At 53.4% G+C, this 19429-nt stretch overlaps 1 long non-coding RNA gene across 1 annotated transcript; it reads right to left on the bottom strand.

Moving 5' to 3' along the window:
• Nucleotides 1-11800: 11800 nt before the first annotated feature.
• On the bottom strand, nt 11801-12609 carry LOC115346784. The gene is made up of 2 exons (XR_003925254.1): nt 12465-12609; nt 11801-12089 (listed from the first exon to the last, which is right to left on the bottom strand). It is a non-coding gene; the product is annotated as an uncharacterized LOC115346784 (long non-coding RNA).
• Between the last annotated feature and the right edge of the window lie 6820 nt (nt 12610-19429).

Genomic DNA, 19429 nt, shown 5'->3' with positions numbered 1-19429 from the left:
CTTTAATGAGGTAGCTTGTCTTGGGGATTGTATCCAGCTCTCCAGTACCACAATACCTAAACCTGTGATATCTAACTACAGTGGATCTAGGAGAATAAACAAGTAGATGCTTTGCTAAACACAGCTAAAATCAGGGTCAGGATGAGACCAGTTCCATATACCAGTGAAAGATGTTGTCATTCCCTGTCCATCCTTTGGTGAAGAGATAATGCTTCCTTAAATGCCCAGCATGGTACCTGACCTGCTCCTGATATTTCTGTGAAGTACGAGAGTACAAGTGGCACTTGCAAAATACATGTTGTTCTCACAAATCACACATTGCAAAGAGACAGATCAGCAAGCTTTGCAAGACACGGGCCCGTTACAAACAACAAACCCAGCTGGTGCCAAGTAGCTTGTGTGTGGTGGGCAGAGACACCCAGACACTTGCAGTACCTAAGAAGCTGGGATCCAACTAATGCATTACCATACCTAAAGGGAATAAAAAACCTTCAGTGCTAAACGAGGCTTTCTAGTGTATTTCTAAATTGACCTGTGATATATTATTTAGGAGCTCACATTATGAGACCATCATTCTTTTAGTGGGATTAGGACATGGTTAAGCTCAAGAGGAGAAACACATCATCTTTCCAAAAATAAAACACTTCATGTTTTAATGCGACTTCTTGTTACTGACACATTTAAACAGACCGTAATGCCAGAGCACTCCTCCTTTAAACTGCTGGGGTTATTAGAAGACGGTTTCATTTACCCTGCTTCCATCCTAACATATTTGCTTTCGCATCCGGATCACCGTTTGCTGAGCATGCTGCTAGAGCTCTAATTTACATTTTACCAAAACATCACGACTTCTTTCTTAGCCTCTTTACACCCACCTTGTTTTGCTCCAGTCCTGAATTGCAGTGTTCAGCATGTCTTGTGTGATGGCAGGGTTACGGTCTCACTATGCGAGGAATATATAAGTGCTTTTAATTTTGGCACTCCCCTGTCACTCAGACACACCTTTTCTGTCCCTTCCCTTTCTGGTCAGATGCGTTATCCCCAACATACCCGAGGCTTTCTCCCCTCTGCTGCCGTGGAAGCCGGTGCCTGCAGCCCCGCGGGAAAGCCCTTCTCTTCCTGCTCCCCCGTGCTGGGCTCTGCCGACTCGCTGTGCGAGGAGAGCATCCTTCAGAGAGGGCACAGCACTTCGGAGGTCTTGAGCAGTGCTGCTGTGATTAAAATTGGCCCACGGCAGTAATTGCCTTCTCAAACAGAGAGAGAGTACCTCACTCTGCTTCCGTAGGGTTGGCGGAAAGTTCCCATTTGGGAACGGCAGAGAAAGCCCTTGTCCCCAAAACTGGGAACGTTCACCTCGTGCCGCTCAGCCCCTGGGGAACGTGACCTGGCCCTGGGGTGGCGAGGGGGCATCTAAGCTCCAGGACTGCACTAACAGGGACATTTAATCTGAAACTCCCCTTTTTGGACATAACTTCATGTATGAAGACTTAGGAATCCCAGTTCCTGAAGGACGAAGGCTTTCACCACTAGCTTTCTGTCCGCACCTTCAGGGTACAATCCCAGCTAATCACATTTGACTTTTCCCATGTGCAGTTTTACTCTAGCCCTGTGGAAAAGAAAAGTATCCCTTGGGAAACTGCTGGTGCTGCATCCCAGGATCGTCTCCATCCAGCTTCCCACACAGCCCAGCACCCTATGGCAATTTCTCCTGTGGGTCCAATGAGCTGAAGATGGGCCAGCAGGGCCAGAGGGCTGGCATGCTCCCTGCCAGGGGCCGGGGTGGGTGGGCAGGCACCATTCCCCTGGCCATATTTGAGGTAGTTGGTAGCCATCCTCCAAACTTCAGAGGGTCAGACGTGTCAGGAGAAGGCTCAGTCCCTGGTACCTCCCTGCAAACAGCGGGGAGCACCGCCCCGTCGGGATGTCGAGATGCACCTGGGCCTCAAGCATGTCTCCAATTCACAGTGTGCCGAAATCAATGGCAGGCTTGTGATAAAAGCGTAATTGGCAGAAAACAGCCACTTTCTGGCTCTAAGCACAAAACAACTTTCTAAATCAACAGCAGTTTTTTCCCTCATTTACTTTGGAAAGCCTGCTGACTTCGGAATTGCTGCAGCCTGCTGTAAATGATGTCTGAAATGAAAAAATGTCCCCTGCCCCAGCACAGCCAGACTCCAGCGGCGCGCTGCAGCCCGACACAAACCACATCCAGCCACACTGGGGTGGTAGGGGAGGTTTTGCTCCTCTTTTTGGTCACAGCGTGCACAGCTTGATATTTTTTTTTTTTTTTTAATTACAAGAAAACCACTTTCTGCCCCCTGAGGCCAGCTTCTGCGCAGGATCCCCTCCGGCCAGGCCAGGGGCCACAGCTCAGGTCTGATCCTGCTCGGCGGTGTGGGCATGTCGGCAGCAGCCTGTCCCCCCATGCTCACTCCCCACGCCAGGAGAATTAAATGGGATCAGCCCCGGACAGCCAAACTGGTGGAGCATAAAAGTGGTTTAAGGTGATGTTTTCCCCCACGTGCTCCTTCTTCAGGAGCTGGAAGGGGATGGTGGAGCCCGGGCTGCAGGCAGGGCAGGCAGCAGGGGGTCACCGTGCCCCTGTGCCGCAGACCCCGCTATGGCCGTGTAGGCAGTAGGCAAGCGGCAGATCCAGCCTTCGCCATCGGCGAGGCTCGGCACGGCCGAGCGCGGCTCCGGCACAGAAGCCCAAGCCCTGGCTGGCAGCAGCCCGGCAGGAGGGGGCTGAGGCTGCCGCAGCGCGGGGGCTGAACGGGAGCCAGAAATGCGGTGTTACTGCAAGAAAAGCAGCCGTGGGAGTGTGGTATCCCTCGGATAACATTTTTCCGCGTCTACCAGGCAATAATAAATGTTAGCTGAAGTGCAGCCGGAGCCCGAGGCGCGGCCGTGGGCGCTGCGCCCCGGGAGATGCGATCCCGCTGCCGAGAGTCCGGGGCGCGAAGTGAGAGTGACAAGGAGCGTGGAAAAGCTGGCTTGGGAAGAAATGCTGGGAGAAGCGGAGTTGGGAAGAGACGGGAAGGCCGAAGGGAGTGGTGATAACAGGCTGCTTCGAGGGGATCGGGAGCAGGAGCAGCCGCCCAGGCTCGAGGGCCGCTGCCGAACAGCCGGGGCCTGACGCGGGGGCTTGTTCCGCGACTGCCCGGCCAGGCTGACCGTCCTCTTCGTGGCTGGCACCAGTGACTGCCGGGGCTGCCCGCACCGGCACGGGTCGCTCGCCTGGCAGATGCCGCGGGGTCCGGTTCAGGGCTGAACCGCTCCCTGCTGCCGGCAGAACCGGGCAGGTGCTGCTCTGCTCCTGACGGCACCGCTGCCGCTCCCAGCGCTCCCAGCCTTCCCAGTGCTCCCAGCCCTCCCAGCCTTCCCAGTGCTTCTGGCTGTCCCAGCACTCCCAGTGCTCCCAGCCCTCCCAGCCACGCTTGGTGCTCTGACACTGGTGGAATAATCCATCTCTAACAGTTCGTTTCTTTACTTACTTTTAGCTTTTGTAGCCCTTGGCTGAAAGCACAGCTTGTTCAAATGCAAATATAGAATAAACGGTGTCCCGCAGCAGGGTTTTATTTCCTGTTGGAGTTTCGGTGCGATGCACCGGGCACAGCTCACAGCTCACGGAGGTGCTGCCCAGCCGTGTGCCGGCAAACTGCGGTGATGGTCCCTCAAGGGCTCGCTGAGCCCCACCAGGAGGCTGCAGTGCTGATTCAAGTATTGGGGGTTATAATCAGATGCTTCCCCCTAGGAAATAATGTAAGCCTCTAATGATTTGCTTGATTAAGTTGCGGCAGAGGTCTGAATTGGGAGTGCTTGGGAAGAGCCGGGGAGCTGCCAGCACCCGGTCGGTCCCGGCGAGCGCAGGGGGCTGCTCACGGCAGATAGAGTCTGACACCCGGCAAGGTTTAACTCCAGCACACGAGGCTTTCTGGCAGAGATACGGCTTCTCACGGGGTCTGACTGGAGGTTGGCAAAAGTCAGGAGCTTTTCTAAGCAGGAGAGATTCAAAAAGCTTTAGTTATGCTAAGTGGGACTTGCCTAAACCAAGAGTGGGTTTGTGTCTGGCAGAGGTGACACAGAACTTGTTTGACGTTTCCTTGCTTCAGCCCATTACAGCTATGACATATTTTTCCTGAGCATTTAACAAATAAAAAGCTAAACGAAACCCAGGACACATAGATGACTGTAAGGAGCTGGGCAGAGGACAGCCTCCTGCAGCAAATCTCTCCTAATAGTTTCAGGTCCTCTGAAAAGGGGTATTTTTCTCCTGAATGCATTTGGTAAAGAAGCTTTGCTAAAATATAGAATTAAGCTACTTTTTTTTTTTCTTTTTAAATGGTACTAATCAGCTTAACACAATGAAAGGCGCAGTGGAAAAGTTGCTTTGTAATTTTAAAAAACCTTGCAATCCTGACCTCACTGTTGGATTAGCCAGGGGTGCCCTGTCTCCAAATCTGCTTTCTGTGCATCTGCAGGGTGGGAGGGGAGGGGGAAGGAGATGTGAAGGGACACATCTTCCATCCTGATCTCTGCTGGACACTCCCTGGATGAGGATCCCCAGGGACCTGATGCAGCCAGGACAGATGTGGGGAGCCCGAGGCATCTGGGCATTTAATCAGAGCTGAGCTTGATGCTTAAGGCCAAGAGAAATGTCTCATTGCTGGGGTTTGGTTTTTTTTTTCCATAACAGATTTTATGGTAAATGTATGGCAGTGCCAAAGGGGAAGTTTCCTGGTCCTGGTTCTGTTTGATTTTGGTATAATCAGATAATCTGTTTCATTTAAGAAAAGTTTGCCTGGGATTGTTCCATGCTGGAGTCTGGACAGGAGCTTTTGTATGCTTTGTATGCTTCAAACTCACTGCACTTGAGCACAGCATAAATCCCTGTCTCTTCAACTGTAGCATCGCTCTTTTAAAAGTCTGCGCACTGATTTGCTTTTAACACCCATTATATAGGGCATTCAGCTCCTCGGTGGCCAGCAGGTTAAAAAAAAAATCTGATATTAAAAAAAAAATCTCTATATAAATATGTATGCCTGCAATGGAGCAGAACAGCCCGCGGGAGCCAACCCACCTCCCGTTCGGCGTGCTGCTGCAGCCCATGCATATGCATACCCGGCTCGCGGTGTATTTATAAACCCTCGATATGTGTGTATCTATAAAAGTGCGAGGTCGGCCGCCAGCCCTTTGCCTGGTGGGGCATGCTGCAGTGGCAGGGTGCGATGGGGGCCGGGGGCTGCGCGGGTCCGGGACCCGGCACTCGGGACCGGGGGCCGTCCCGTCCCGGGCATCCCAGCCCAGGTGAGGAGAAGCATCTGCCCGGGTCGGCATGTGCGGTTGTGGAAAAAAACCCCGTGTGACACCTGCAGCCCACTCAGGAGCAGCTCACTCCCGAAAGCGTCGAATTGCATTTCCAGAAAAAATGAACATGCTGCAAGTGGCTGGGAAACACAAGTGGCAGGAGGTGGCTCTGAGCAGCTATTTTAGTGTTTTATTTTAAAAACACAGGCAGTGAGTGCCCCTGGCAGAGCCAGAGATGCCAGCATTTCGGAGAAACGTGTTGAAGAAAAGAGAGAAAAAAAACCCCAGAAATATTTCTGCTTCCTTAGGAGGTTTGCAAATGTGGTCTTTGGAGGACCAAGGATGCTGATTAACTTGAACAAGCAGGCAAAGACCCTGACATCAATTAAATACTGCTGATGAGGTGAGGTCAATAGTAATTATAACCTGCTCATATCTTCACGCATTATAGGCATGTTTAATCTTTTTATTGAAAAGGTTTTTACTGAAATGATGTGGTATGATAATTTCCTACAGTGTCCTGTTTCTAATTAAGTAGTTGGAAATGCAGTGGATTGCACTTAATTGTCTCTGCTTCAGTTAAGTCCTTGTTAAAGAAATACCTTTAGTTTTATCTAATCTGTAGCCTTTTAAGTGGCTTTGAAATGGAGATCACACTTACTTATATCAGTATTTATGTGCCCTTTCCAAATATGAGCCTTAAAGTCCATGACCATGATGGTGGGACAGCCGTACCTTTGTGTTTTACAGGGAAATCCATTTTCCGTGTGTTTCTGGCTTTGCTCGATGCTCACCGGGTACCAGGTTAGTGCTAAACGCTAAAAGCGCAAAGGACATTTGCTCAGCAATTAATCATTATCCGTGTGCGGCTGGCTGGTGTCGGGGCACCGGCGCAATGACCTCCTGGCTGCGTCGCCGGGCTCCTCTGCAGGACCTGCGGCGGGGGGCAACGCCGTGCCCGGGGCGGCGGGGGTCCTGCTGCCAGCTCACCCCGACCTCACCCACGGCGGCACGGGTGGGTACCTTAGGGAGCTTGGCAGCCCGAAGCCAGCGATGCCGCTACCGTCATCGCCGGGAGAGGGGAGCCAGGTCTGCGCTTCGCCGGCGGGACAGCACGGCGGGGGCCGGGGGGGGGGGGCGAAGGCAAGCTGGGCACGGCTACAGCTCCGTGACCCTACAGCGGGGTGCCCGGTTCTGCTGGAGCACCGTGGCGGGGTGGAAACCACAGGTTGGTACGGGAGAAATGTCATGTCTTGGAGCTGCAGAGGGAGCTCTGGCTTCCACCTGCACAAGCTTTCTCTACCTCGTCAGTATCTCGTACAAAGCAGCTTTGATTCAGGGACTGTCCAGGTCAGTTTTCAGCCATGTGGAGCTCCTTCAGCCACGTAGAGCTCTTCCACCCGGTACTAAGCCCACTAAGAAAGATCACAATTTTTGCTTTTTCCCCTGCCAGCCCGGGGAACCGCAGCCCCCAGCCCGCCCGGGGAACCGCAGCCCCCAGCCCGCCGGCAGCCGGGGGGGATGAAAGCGCCGGGTGCTATTCGAGGACAGATCAGGGCACGTGTGTGCCAGCCTCCTGCCATCGCTGCTGGGCACTTCTAACAAATGGCCGTGCAAAAGGTATTAACCAAATTTTTTAAACCTAGCTCTGAAATCTTACTGAATGTTTTAACCAGACAATTAAGAGAGAGCACGACAGCCAGCAGCTAAATATAGTTCTGGAGCGGTGGCAGCAGCGGGGTTTGGGAAGATGTTTTGAAGGGAGGCTGGGAAACTGGGGAGCGCTGGTGGGGGGGGGGGCGTCCACCAGTTCACGCTTCGCTGCCTAAGCTGAAAGTGCAGCCAGGAAAGATAATGCAGCTCCTCCGTCACACTGCCAGCTGGGAATACGCTTCAGCACATATTATCACTGATTTGAAATCTCTATGGAGAGTTTATGGCTAAGGTGAACCATGCTGGGAGCAGAAGCGGTGGGGAGGGGAAGGACCCTGGACCGCAGCGCTGGATGCCAGCCGGGCACAGGGCTGCTCCTCTGCCAGCTCTCCCAGGGCACACCGGCTGCCCTCGCTTCTCATCCTCAGCTCCTCTCTCTGCCTATATTCCAGAAGCTATGAAAGGATTTGTCCACAGCATCAGTTACCTTACGCAGTGGCAGGAATTGTCTGTTGACGCTGCCTTGAGCATCACTGCTTCTGCTGAGGGTGCTGGGGATCGAGGGCCATGCCAGCACCACCGCCAGTGCTGCCTGGCCAAATCAGGCCTTGTGTCATCATTTTGAAGCTGTTGGTTGTAAGACTGAGCCCCTGCTCCCACATGATGAACCTGGACCGTCTACCACCAGCTTGCATACTTGAGCTGGTGAGGTTGCAGCTCAAGCAGGCTGGGCTGGAGCCCGCACCCCTTCTCTCCAGCTGCCCTCGACATCCCTGGGACTTGCTGGTTAGGACGTGCTAATGTGGTTTTTGGACTATGTTCATTTAATGGTCACTTGGCACCAAAACAAATGTATTAGATTTGTTGGAGAAAGTTTATATCCCAGTTAAGTGGCTTTTATAGTTGCAGCCCAGCTGAGAGAGCTGATGCGGTGGTTAGGGCTTTTGACTCAGTATTTTGCTGCTCCACAGACTGTCCACAAGGTTTGGGGCATCCCCATCGCTCCTCGTCCCCTTCTCTCCTGGGGACAGCGTTCCCCTAGCCTGCGGGGAGAAGCGGATGCTGAAGGCACTGAGGCTCAGATACAATGGTGACCAGAGAGATTGACACACTCGCTTTGGCGCTTGCTTAGGAGAGGCAGTGAGTAACCAGCCGGGCTCGGGGCATCCAGCAGAGGAGAAACGCCGGAGCCTCGGCACCTCTCGGGAGGTGTCGCTGCTGGCTGCCTGCCTGCCTGCACCACTTCCCGAATAACCAGCTCCTGACACGCCAGGTGCTCGGTAGACGGTTAATGAAGCAGCATGGATTGTTACCCGAGCAAAGACAAGCACTGAGAAGTTCTCCTGAAGTTACTTAAATCAAACAATGCTAGCAGCCTCCAGCACCCCCTTCCCTCTCATTATCAGTCAAAACAAAGTTGAAATAATAGCGTACATCTCTCCCTGCAAGCCACGAGACATCAAGTCACCAGGAAAGGGCTGAGAGCAGCTCGTCAGAGCGTGTGCCGCTTGTCTCCCAGCATCCCAACTTTCCTGGTGATTGAGTAATTACAGCACTGACTTGCATTGGGCTGGGGCAGAACTGCTTTTATTTTAAAACAGCCCAGAAGTCTGAGGGGAAATAAAAGCTGTGGTCTGTCCCTTTTCCAAGCCAGAAAGGCCCCTCGCCAGCCACAGCAAAGCCCATTTGAACACTTGCAGTGTCCGTGCCGCCCCTAGAGCCTCTCCTGTGCAACTTCTTTTTTTCGAGGGCGGGTGCTTTGTCTGGGCTCAGGGGGCTCCGTGACGGTGATGGGGGACAAGTCCTGTCCCCACAGCTGCCGGCCGGCACAGCCGCTGGGTGGGTGGTGGCACCGTCACGCTCTGGACCCTGTGGGCACTGTGTGTGTCACTGCCTCTGAGCCAGCAGACTGAGCTGACACCTCTTTCCCTTCCCTTCCTTTCCCTTCCCTTCCCTCCCCTTCCCTTCCCTTCCCTTCCCTTCCCTTCCCTTCCCTTCCCTTCCCTTCCCTTCCCTTCCCTTCCCTTCCCTTCCAGCTGCGCACGTGTACATGCTGTGTGTGCTGAACTCAGGGTGCAAGATCTGCAGAATAAAACCCACGATGTGCATCTCTCCACACAGCTACCCCAAAGCCCCGACAAGCTTCTCGCACCGCCGCCTTTTCCCTCAGTGACCGTCCCTGCTGGCAGGACCCAGCGTGCCGTGGCTGGGAGGAAAGCCGAGCGCCTGGGCTGGCCGACCTCCTCTGCCAGCGCGAGCACGGCAGGGGACGAAGTCTCGTCACGCAGCGCAGCTCTCTCCTAAAACAAGGCTGCTTCCTCCTCCACGGGGCTAAGGACAAACTCGTGCTAGCTAAAAGCAGCTGGCGAGCACAGCCGCTTGCGAGAGCCGTACGCCCAGGGATGCGGGCGCAGCGTTTCTGCCACGGCCCTCGCCATCCCGCTCCGACCCGGGAATCGCCGCCCCAGGCAGCGCCGCGTGTTTCGGCAGCCAGAGCGTTTGTGCCGGGTTTGCTCCCGGCGAGCCCAGCCGTGGGAGTGAGCCGGGATCCGGGCTGTGCCTCCGCGCTGCTGCTGAGGCCGGTCTGAGCAGCCGCAGAACAAAACCAGATGGCAGAGGGGCTGGCTTGGCAAACGCCCGTCTGAGGGGTGTGAGGGCGGTGCAGCGGTCCTGCGTTTGAACTCCGGGGCTGGGAGCCCAGACCTGCTCCGTCCTGCAGCACCCGCGTGCATCACCGCGATGGGAGCAGGGCTGGTGGCTCTGCCTGCCTGCTCCCAGGCAGTGACGGACGATGACCGTTACGGTCAGCTGCGCGCCACAAACCCCACGTCCTTTCTCAAAGTGGAACCGAAACGCTGCTCTCCTGCCTTGCTAGAGGTTTAAGCTGCTCTCTGCTGTCTGTGCGTGTCGGTGCACGGTGCGTGGCGGCGGGGAATCTGTCGCCGGTGACCCTGCCTGAGTGGTTTGGAGTGACCCTCCTTGCTCAGTGCCTGGAACTGCACATCTCCAGATTGCGCCTACATATTTTTACATTAAAGTCTGCAAATGACAAATTGTAGCCTGTAAGGAGAGCAGGAGTCTTCAGCATCAGCCGATAGTTTGCAAGAGAGAGTCCAAGCAGATCTATGGGAAGGGAAGCGGTGCCAGCCCTGACGCATACTTCCTGCATAAAACTGAATAGTGTTACAGGGACCTTTTTTTTCTTTTGTTGCTGTTGACTTTTCTTCAAATCACAGTATCAGTGCTAGCAAGGACATTAGGCATCTGGGAAATTATCTCCTTCACGTGCAGAGCGTAGTTCAAAAGTTTTCATGACACCTGCATCTGCATTACACCTCATTTTACTGGATAAAACGTGTTAACAACTTTACAGGTTTGGAGTCGATGAAAACGAGCATCACACTCAAATCATTTTCAAAGCAGAGATCTTGAAAACCACTGGCAGCCTGACACACTTCTCCATATGTTATATAAAGTAACTGTTTACAATATGAGCTGGCAAATATCATATAATATAACTAATAACTAGATGACACTGAAAAATGACTCATTTTGAGTGATCTCATATGCATATTTATACCCTTAAAAGTATTACTAGGAAAAGAGCAAAAGCTTCTCGAGGAGCACCAGCCCAGCGGGCGTGCTGCTGCAGCTCCCACCCGGGGATTTCTGGGGGTGCACAGACCAGCTCAGCCCCAGCATCCTGGGGGTGCACAGCCCAGATTAGCCTGGCATCCCAGGGATTTCTGGGAGTGCACAGCCTGGTTCAGTCCAGGCATCCCGGGGGATTTCTGGGGGTGCACAGCCTGATTCAGCCCCAGTGTCCCAGGGCCCCTCGGTATCTTGTGCTGCTGCAGGTGAGGTGCAGCACATCCACCTCGAGAGGCACCGACATGGGCAAACGGAGGAGCTGCTGCTTTGGCAACATTGAGCAAGATGAGGGTATCTATCTCAGAAGATAGAGAAAAACCTGTAGAAAATTAGTAATTCACTGCACTTTGCCATGGTAAAATGAATCTGCTGTCCTCGTTTTGGCTAAAGCCGTCTGACTTCTACTTCCTAAGTCCTTTTCCCTCCCAGCATCGGGCTGGGTCTCTTCCCCCCCCATCAGCCCGACGCAGAGCACCCCGGGGCAGCGGGCCGGGGGCTGCAGCCTGCCCGAGCCCCCTCGGCTGCCCCGTGGGCTCAGCCCGTCCCACCCACGTGTTGGTAGTGCAGGAGGAGCAGGGCTGGCGGCTGCTGCTGAAAGCTCCGAAATCGGGCTGGGAAATACCGCGCCCCAGCAAGGCTGCTCCGGGCAGCCTCTGTTCCTGCCATGTCACCTGCTTAGCTTCAAATATTAAATCTGGCACTTAATTACAGGTAGTGATGACAGCGAGGTTAGTCATAATGCAGTAATTAAGCCGAAGGTTTGTATTCACTAGCTGCCATTAGGCGTACCAGGGCGGTGGGGGAAGGCGAGGCAGCAGCACAGCCAGCGCCTCTCCTGCTGGCAGCAGGGTCGCACCGAGGAGACGCAGGAGCGCCTCACAGTCTGCAAATTATTTCTGGGGTTTGCTGGGGTAGACCCTGTCACAATTTAATTTAAGTTTGTCTTAGCCTAAGAGGCAAATTCTTTTGTTTGATATTTTAAACAGTTCAGTCTAAGAGGCAAAGCAGAGCCCAGAACACAGCCCCTCATCTTGGCATTGGATGCTGACGAAAAGGGCGATGGGGCTGAGTGGCTCCGGATCCTCTGCTCCCTCCTGGAGATTTCCCACCAGTGTGAACTTACCAGTGCTTCTAGATCTGCTCCCGACTCTTATGGGCACAGGGGCAAATTACCAAAGCACCATTCGTCCATTGCCAGTGCATCATGTTTTCTGCCTCCCCACCCTTTACAGCAAAGTATCAGGAATTTCTAACTTTGAAATCCTAAAACGCTTATGGTAACTGCAGCAAGGGCCATATTAAAGCAAGTTGGTCACTGGGATACCGGACCTTTGGAGAAGGGGGCTGTTCTGCCGATGGGGCTGCATTCACTGCCGCATGTTCTTGGCCAGCATGAATTCCCAGGGCTGTGGCTCCGAGCCCCGGGCAGTGCAGGGGGCTTCGGGGGAACACGCTGGTAGTACCTGTTTCTTCAGCCCCTGTAAAACGAGGGTGGTAGAAAACATCTCAGACAGAAGCTGTAAAACTTCTCTCCCTGCGAGGCTGAGTACTGCAGTAAGCAATTTCAAATGTGTCATTTAAAGTGGAAAAAAATAGTATAAATTACAATTGGATCTTAGCACTTTAGGTAGTCATGCACATGCACGTAGTTATACACACTTCCCCCCTTAGATATGTATGTATGTAGTTGATAGTGTATTTTTAGATGCAGTGTAAATTGATCCTATTCATAAGCTCTCTGGTTAGGATAAATTGATTAAGTAAAACGGCAACTGAAAGCTTTTGTTTCTATAGAAATACAAGGTAGCCATGCAATTCTGGGAAGGAAAGCGAATTAATTTCCGAAGGTTTACTTCAAAATCCCCTCCGGGATGGCTGCTGATTGCTCCGAAGCAGGTGAAAAGCCCGCGCTGCCTGCGAGCTGCCGCTCTGCATCGCACCTTCAGCTCCGGCGGAGCGAGGAGTCGTTAGTGGGCTGACACGCACCCCGTGAGCCGGGCGAGCTGCAGGCAGGGCTCCGCTCTATTTTGGGTGCAGATAACTATACTTAGGGCTGAGTCATCCCTTCCAGTATCAGTTGCAGGAGAGCTTAAACGAGCAGAGCCGCTGACCAAACCCGCTGGCGAAGGTTCGGGGCCTCTTGCCGGGGCTGCAAACCCAACGTGGAGCCTCTCCGCCGGCGTCAGCAGCCGCGGATCCGGCCCACGGGTGACAGCGGGGGTACATCTCTGGCCCCTTCTCGCTGTCCGAGCCCGGCATGGGGTGACGGGGTGAATTTTGGCTGGTGGCTGGGAGTGGGGAGGTGGGTGCTGTGGCTGCGCTGGGCTCCGACCCCGGCTGCGGGCAGGGCTCCCGCGAGCGCCCGCGGAGGTTTTAAAGGCAGCATCCCTCTGTGGAGCCGTCCTTCGCAGGGCACCGTGGCCTGGGATGGGAGTGCTGCAGAGAGCTGCTAGCCAAAAATTCAGGTCTGCTTGCTTACGTCCATCCGTTAAAGGCAAGTGCTTATACAGCCCTTTACTGGAGATTGGTCTTCACCGGTCTTCACTGGTATTTAACCTCTCCGTTTTAGTAACCTGTTGATGATCCCGGAGCTAGCAAAGAAGCTTTTCAGTGTACTTATTAAGAAACGCATATGAAGCTGGCTGTAGCAATGCTAGATATCGCTGGTATGATACTAGTCCTGCCAGCAAACAGCAAAGAGAAATGTTTTTCTTTGCAGATTTATTCCCCATGCAGAAAGGGAAGGCAAGAGAACATTTTCATTGAATCACATCCAAACAGTCAAGTCAGCCTTCTCCATCTGCTTGAAGTGAGGGTTTAGTTGTTAATTTGCCTCCATGGGTCTCTCTGTACCTATTTTCTGTGGTGTTACATTGGACACCTGTAGGTCGTTTTTCTTCTGATTTTTGCTGTGCTCAGTTATCACTGTGAAGTGACATTTTGCCCAGTGTCTGAAGGAAACAACTTCGAAATAAAAGATCGTTTTGATGAAAAGCTATTCTGATGGTAGTGAAAGCCGGCTTATAAAACCAGAGCTTTTACTCTGAATTGAGTCCCTTAAGTAATATCTGAATATCGGCATAATTTTTTTTTTAAACCATTTAACTTCGGAAACTTTATTTTTAGCGTATAAATGTCAAGGCAAACAGCAGCTTTTCAATCTTCCCCTGGCTCCTCCTGCTCAGTGCCCCAAGCTCCTGCTCCCCTCCAGCACCCCTCTGTGGGGCCGGGAGCCCCCTCCATTGGGGGGGAAGATGCTGCTGCACCCACCTGGGCCAGGGATGATGGGCTGAGGGGTTTCGGGGCCATCACGGGACTGGGGCGGGCAGGGAGAGGAAGCAGACCTTCTCCCAGCTCTCTCCCTTCCCCGAAGGACTTTGTTTTAAAACAAGTAGTCTTTTAAAAATCTAGGGCAAGTCAGTCTCTTGCCAAAATTAGTCTTTGTGCAAGAGCATGAGAAGGAATTTTAATGGGTGGCTGGTGTGTGGGGATGGAGGGAAATGACTACTTTTACTATCTAAATGCTGTTTTAAATAAGGCTGTAATATCAAACAGCTTTGCCACGCTCGCAGATATGTTTTACAGGAAGCATCACTGCCACCGCTCAGTAATACACAAGAATGTTAAACAACAACTTACTTTTTTATTTGTGCCAAACGTGTCCTGACACATTGCTGAGGCAGATGAAAGCTGCAGCTCAAAAGAAAGCCCAGGCAGAGCCTGGGCGCGCTGCTTTTATCTGGCCTGGTTGTTGTCGTCGTGTTGTAATTGCTACAAAAACCCTGCAAGGCCATTTTTCATGTTCTATTTGCGTAACTGCGGCTGAGGGGAGCAGGGAGAGGCAAAAGCCATCCTCAGCAGCGCCCAGCCAGGTCCTTGGGCCCCGTGTGGAGCCCGTGGCTGGGATGGGGCTGGGATGGGGCTGGGATGGGGACGGGATGGGGACGGGATGGGGACAGGGGTGGGGATGGGCTGGTTCGGCAGCCGGGCTCCAGCCGGTGGTCCCTGGCCGGCACTGCTGCCCTGAGCAGCTGCCGTGGAGGTATATGGTAGAGGACATTGCCAGTTAGGGAATGAATATAATAATAGAAAACAGGAAAATGGGAGTTGCTGGTGGAAAAAATAATTACATGATTGCATGCCCAGCTCCGTCCTGGCTTCTGCCCCTTGTCAGCACAACGCGGGCTCTTCGCAGCGCCGTCGTCCAGCCCCACTGCCTCCTCGTCCCGTGGGCTCGGCCGGCTCCTCCGGCTGCTGGCGGCTGAAGAGCACCTATGGACTTATCCGAAGGGGCTGATCATTTGTGATTTCTTTTTGCAGAAATTATGTTTGACTTTGTAAACTAAAATTCATAGGTACAGTCCCCTCCCTAGAGCAAAAAGTGGTTTATTATTTTTAACCGGGATTTTATAATCTCTGCCTGTGCTGGTCCCAGGTTTCCTGCCGAAGCTGCGTGTGTCCCCTGGGACGTGCTGTGGGGCAGCGCCACTAATTCACGGCTCTCCTGGAGCAGGAACAAAATCCACACGACGTACTGCTCTTACTGGTTACATGGGATGTACTGGTCTGTCCGTACGCTGAGACAGAATCTGTATGACTTCATTTTGCATTCATCTATGTTTCTGAAGGCACCTGCTGTTCAAGAGGCGTTTCTCTCTGCTGCTGAAGCTTTCTTGGAGCAGAAAAAAAGTTTCTCAGTGTGGCAAGTGAAGCAAGTCCCCGGGGTCTGTGGTGCAGAAGCAGCTTCTGGCCGTGGTGGGGACGCCTGACACATTTTTGGCCAAGGGAAGAGCCAGCTGAAGGGCAGCCGGTGCTGTGCAGAGCGGGTCTGTGCTCAGGCAAAGCAGCCACAACAGAACCGCAGGTTCTCCTCTTTAATGCAGATGTGCACATCACAATGTCAGGCGCAACCTTCGAAGGGGGAGAGAGGGACTTCGGGTTGCCTGAGCCCAACATCATCGGCTCCAGCAACTGTGGCACCCACGGCAGGTCCGGACCCCTGTCCCGGTTCAGCACAGGAGGGTTTCGGCTGTGCTGGAATTGTTCCTGGTCACCAGGGTCAGTGCTGACACTGCTCCCTGGTGGGACGGTTGGAGGAGCCTTTAAAGAAATAGAGGCAGCCTCTCGTAAGGGCAGTGTTGTTCAACAAATTTGCCATAAAAAAGGCCCAGTAATACCAAACAAATAAATAAATTCTCCTCTACAATGCAAAGTTTATTTGTTTTCCATGTATGACTGAACTTAGCTGTTTATACTGAGGATATTCAAATTCTACCATGCAAGTAGTCTGCAAAGGATTAAACTTATACGGTTTCTTAAAAGTACTCTTTAATTCTGAAATTAATAATAGTATAATATGTGGTACGAAAACTGTGTATAACCCCCAAGAGCTTCTCCCAGCTGGGTCCCAGAGAGACCAAGCGAGCAAGTCCTCATCTGTAGGTGCCAGGGCTGTGCCCCAAGCCTCCAGCGCGTCGTTTCGGGATGCTCAGCTGTGTGCAGGATCGTCCCTTCCCCACCTCTGCCAGTCCCTTCTGGCTCTTTGGGTGGCCTGATGTCACGGTGTGGCCGCGGCACTACGATAACCCAAATGCTGGCTAATGATGTCCTATAGCTGACGCTAGCCGCTCTACAGCCTGCCTCTCATCCAAACTCCACTGAGCTGGCAGTTAACTCCATAGCTGGGTCATTTCTCAGCGACCGTCTTGGAGAAAAATCAGTTTCCTACAAAAGGCCATTATTCGCAGTGGAAGGAAACGCATTTTTGACCAACCAACCCCGCTTTCACAGAGAAATCTCTGTTGGAGAGCACGTGCTGCCAGCGGGGCAGTGGGTGCCTGCGTGCCAGGACCCATCCCAGCGTGACCGCGTCCTGGGTGTCTGGCCTTGAGTCGGGGGGATGCCCCGGTCCCTGCGCCACGGTGCGCTCACAGCCGTCGCCTTCTTTCACACAGTGCAAGCGTGGAGGTGGTCCCGTCAACGGCCAGTATCACGAATTAGGACCTGGCTTTGGTTCTTAACATCACTAAACCAGAGCTGAGGCACTCGCCCTGCCGGGTAAGGTCCACGAGAGCGGCAGGGCTCTTGCTGACGGGTTTCCGTCTGTCCTTGGGGTGCTGCCGCAGTCTGCGGGAGGAGCGCGCAGGGCGGCTGCTGCACGGAAGAGCCAGAAACTGAATGGAGAAGACTTTTATGAATTATTTACATAAATAGCTCTGCTGTTCCTTGGCTATATGGGAATGCCAGGAAGGGTAAATGGTATTCTGAGCACTTTAAATGAGCGGCTCTTCCAGTGGTCACTCAGGGACACAAGGATGCTCCCACGGGCAGGCAGCAGACCGGGGGGGGGGCACGCACAGGCAGAGGCGCAGCCGCTCAGGACCCTGTAACGGGTTTCCCCGTGGGACTCGCCGCCTGATTCTCAGCTGGGAAGTCCGGCGTACCCCGGGCTTCAGGACACCTGCCTGCTGGCTGCTGCCCGGTGCCGGCTGCCGCGACCCCGGCTGGGGAGCGAGAGCCCCGACCGAGGCGGGGGTGTTGTAGGTGCAGAGAGCCCGTCCCGCTCCTGCACGTCTGCTCCTGTCCTGCCAGTGAGCTGAGCCGTTCGCGCAGCCCGGCTGCTGGCCAGGAGCAGCAGACGAGCTGGCGGAAGGGTGGTCACCTCGGCACCCTGCTCCCACCGCGGGGCTTGGGGGGGGGGCGGTGGGTCGCTGCCACCTCGCAGAGGGGTGACGCCGGTCCCCAAGGACCACTGGGGTAGTGTGCGCGCCCCGGGGGCTATAAATACACCCAGCACTTCACTGTCCTCTCGGTACCTCACGTAGAGGCACTGCTAGCATTTGTGACACCCACACTCAGCTGCCATGTAACTCGTGAAGTCTCTGGGTATTTATATTTCTGCCAGCAGACTACGGTTGGTTCAGCCTCAGCGGCACCAAAAACTCTGCATCTCTCACGCCTAACCCTCGGTCAGGTTTAAGCCCCGCGGGGCTGCGGGCACGGCTGCGGGGCAGCACCGGCAGCAGAGCCGGGACCCCACCGAGTCCGGCGGGGCTGTGCACCGGCTGCCCACCTCCCTGCTGGCAATGATTTGGGGTAAACCCCACGGGAATGTGGCACTTCTCCTGGTAGCCTCCCAGCATTGACCTGCTCCCAGCCCAGCCCGCCTGAATTCAACCCCAACCGTACAGCATTCCTGGCATCTCCCTCCCGCTCTCATCAGAGCAGGAGCCTGATGCTGGCAGCAGAAACCCGAGCTGCACAGTTTGAAAACCCCCATTTATTTAATTATTTATCTATTCAGCCCGTTGCCTATTGCCACAGGCTTGTCTTCCATTTTCTAATGCTGTAGGACAATTTTTAAAAAGTTTATAAACAAATATTCCTTATGTTCACGAGCTGCCTCACATCTGCCAGGGTGACAGCAAACTGCATTTGCACGCTTAGGCCACGGCTAAAGGCAGCCAGAAATAAATGCACAATCAGTTTGAGTATTAAAATATGGTGTTTACATCCTGTATGTTGCTGTTTATGTTAAATATAATCAGCAAGAGCAGAGCTTTACAAACCCCAATGCTTCTAGACCTGAGTTACCTGTGAGTATTTAAAGGTTTCTGTGCTGAGGGTAGAGGAGGCCATCGGGTCTTAGAGGGTGTTGGATGGGAAAGGGCACTTCGGAAAGGCATGAAATAGCACTATTTGTTGAAGATGGAATCCATTTACTGACAAGAAAATATCATTACAATTGAAGGGATACTACAGCAAAGCTAAAACATTTTCCTGAAGTGCAAAGATAAATGAAGAATGGGGAAAAAAAAAAGAGGTAAATAAATCTTAAAATAAGGCAGGTGAAATAAATGAAATACCAATCTCTCATACCCCAGGTACCTGCAGTTTGCACCCCAGCATCGCTGTCAGCGCCCCACACCCGTACCTTCAGTTTGCAGGATCAAAAAGTCTTCAACAACAGAGATCCGTCCCTCCCCTTGCAGCGCCGGCTGAGGGTCTGGGTCCTTGGTCCGTGTGCTGGGGTTTTTGCCTCACGCAGTTACTGGAACAGCAAGAAGTCGGCAGGAATTGTCCCCCAAAGCAGCCGTGCTTTCGGATGCGACTGTACCCCCGGCCCTTCGGAGCAATCCCAGCAGCTTCCCCAGGCGAAGGCCCCGGGAGTGGGGCTGCCCCCGGGCACCGCGGCTGTCCCGCGTGAATAAAGGGGGAAGCAGCACGAAACTCCGCACTGTGTGAAGTCAGGGTGGCTGCAGGCAGCGAAACACGTCAATGGCATGAAAATAGAGGTCGACATAAAATCTGAAATACCTATACTGTCAGGCAAGGGATGGAGAAAAAAGGGGGGTCAAATATTTTAGTTGGGTTTTAAGTGTTAAGCTGTTTGGGAAGGAACAGTCACTCTGCACTCTGCAACAATATCAACAAGCAGCAGCCCTCGCCAAAGAGGAAAAAAGGAAGTTTCTGTACAGACTGATTTAGCTTTTGATCTGCCCAGACCGGGCGGTCCACTCCAGGCTGTCAGATTACAGTGGCACTTGCTGGACAGTAACTGGAGGAAGAAATACCCGAGGCCGAGCGGGAGCTGCAGAGGAAAAGGGAGGGACTGGGAGCAGGTTCTTCTCCGGTCAGATGCTAGAAATGGGAGAGATGCTCGGAGCCGGTGGGGAGCGGGCGCTGGGTCAGCCCTCCGCCCGCAGAACCGCACAGCATTATCTCTGTCTCTGTTAGGAGGTGGGTCATTCACCTGCCACTGGCGGACATGCTGTCCCCTCAAATCCTACAAGACGAAGCATCATTCATTTACTCACTT

Source organism: Aquila chrysaetos, chromosome 10, assembly GCF_900496995.4.
Source record: "Aquila chrysaetos chrysaetos chromosome 10, bAquChr1.4, whole genome shotgun sequence".
NCBI lineage: Eukaryota > Metazoa > Chordata > Aves > Accipitriformes > Accipitridae > Aquila > Aquila chrysaetos.
The sequence above is the reverse complement of the archived record's forward strand: the minus strand, read 5'-3'. Positions and strand labels throughout refer to the sequence as shown.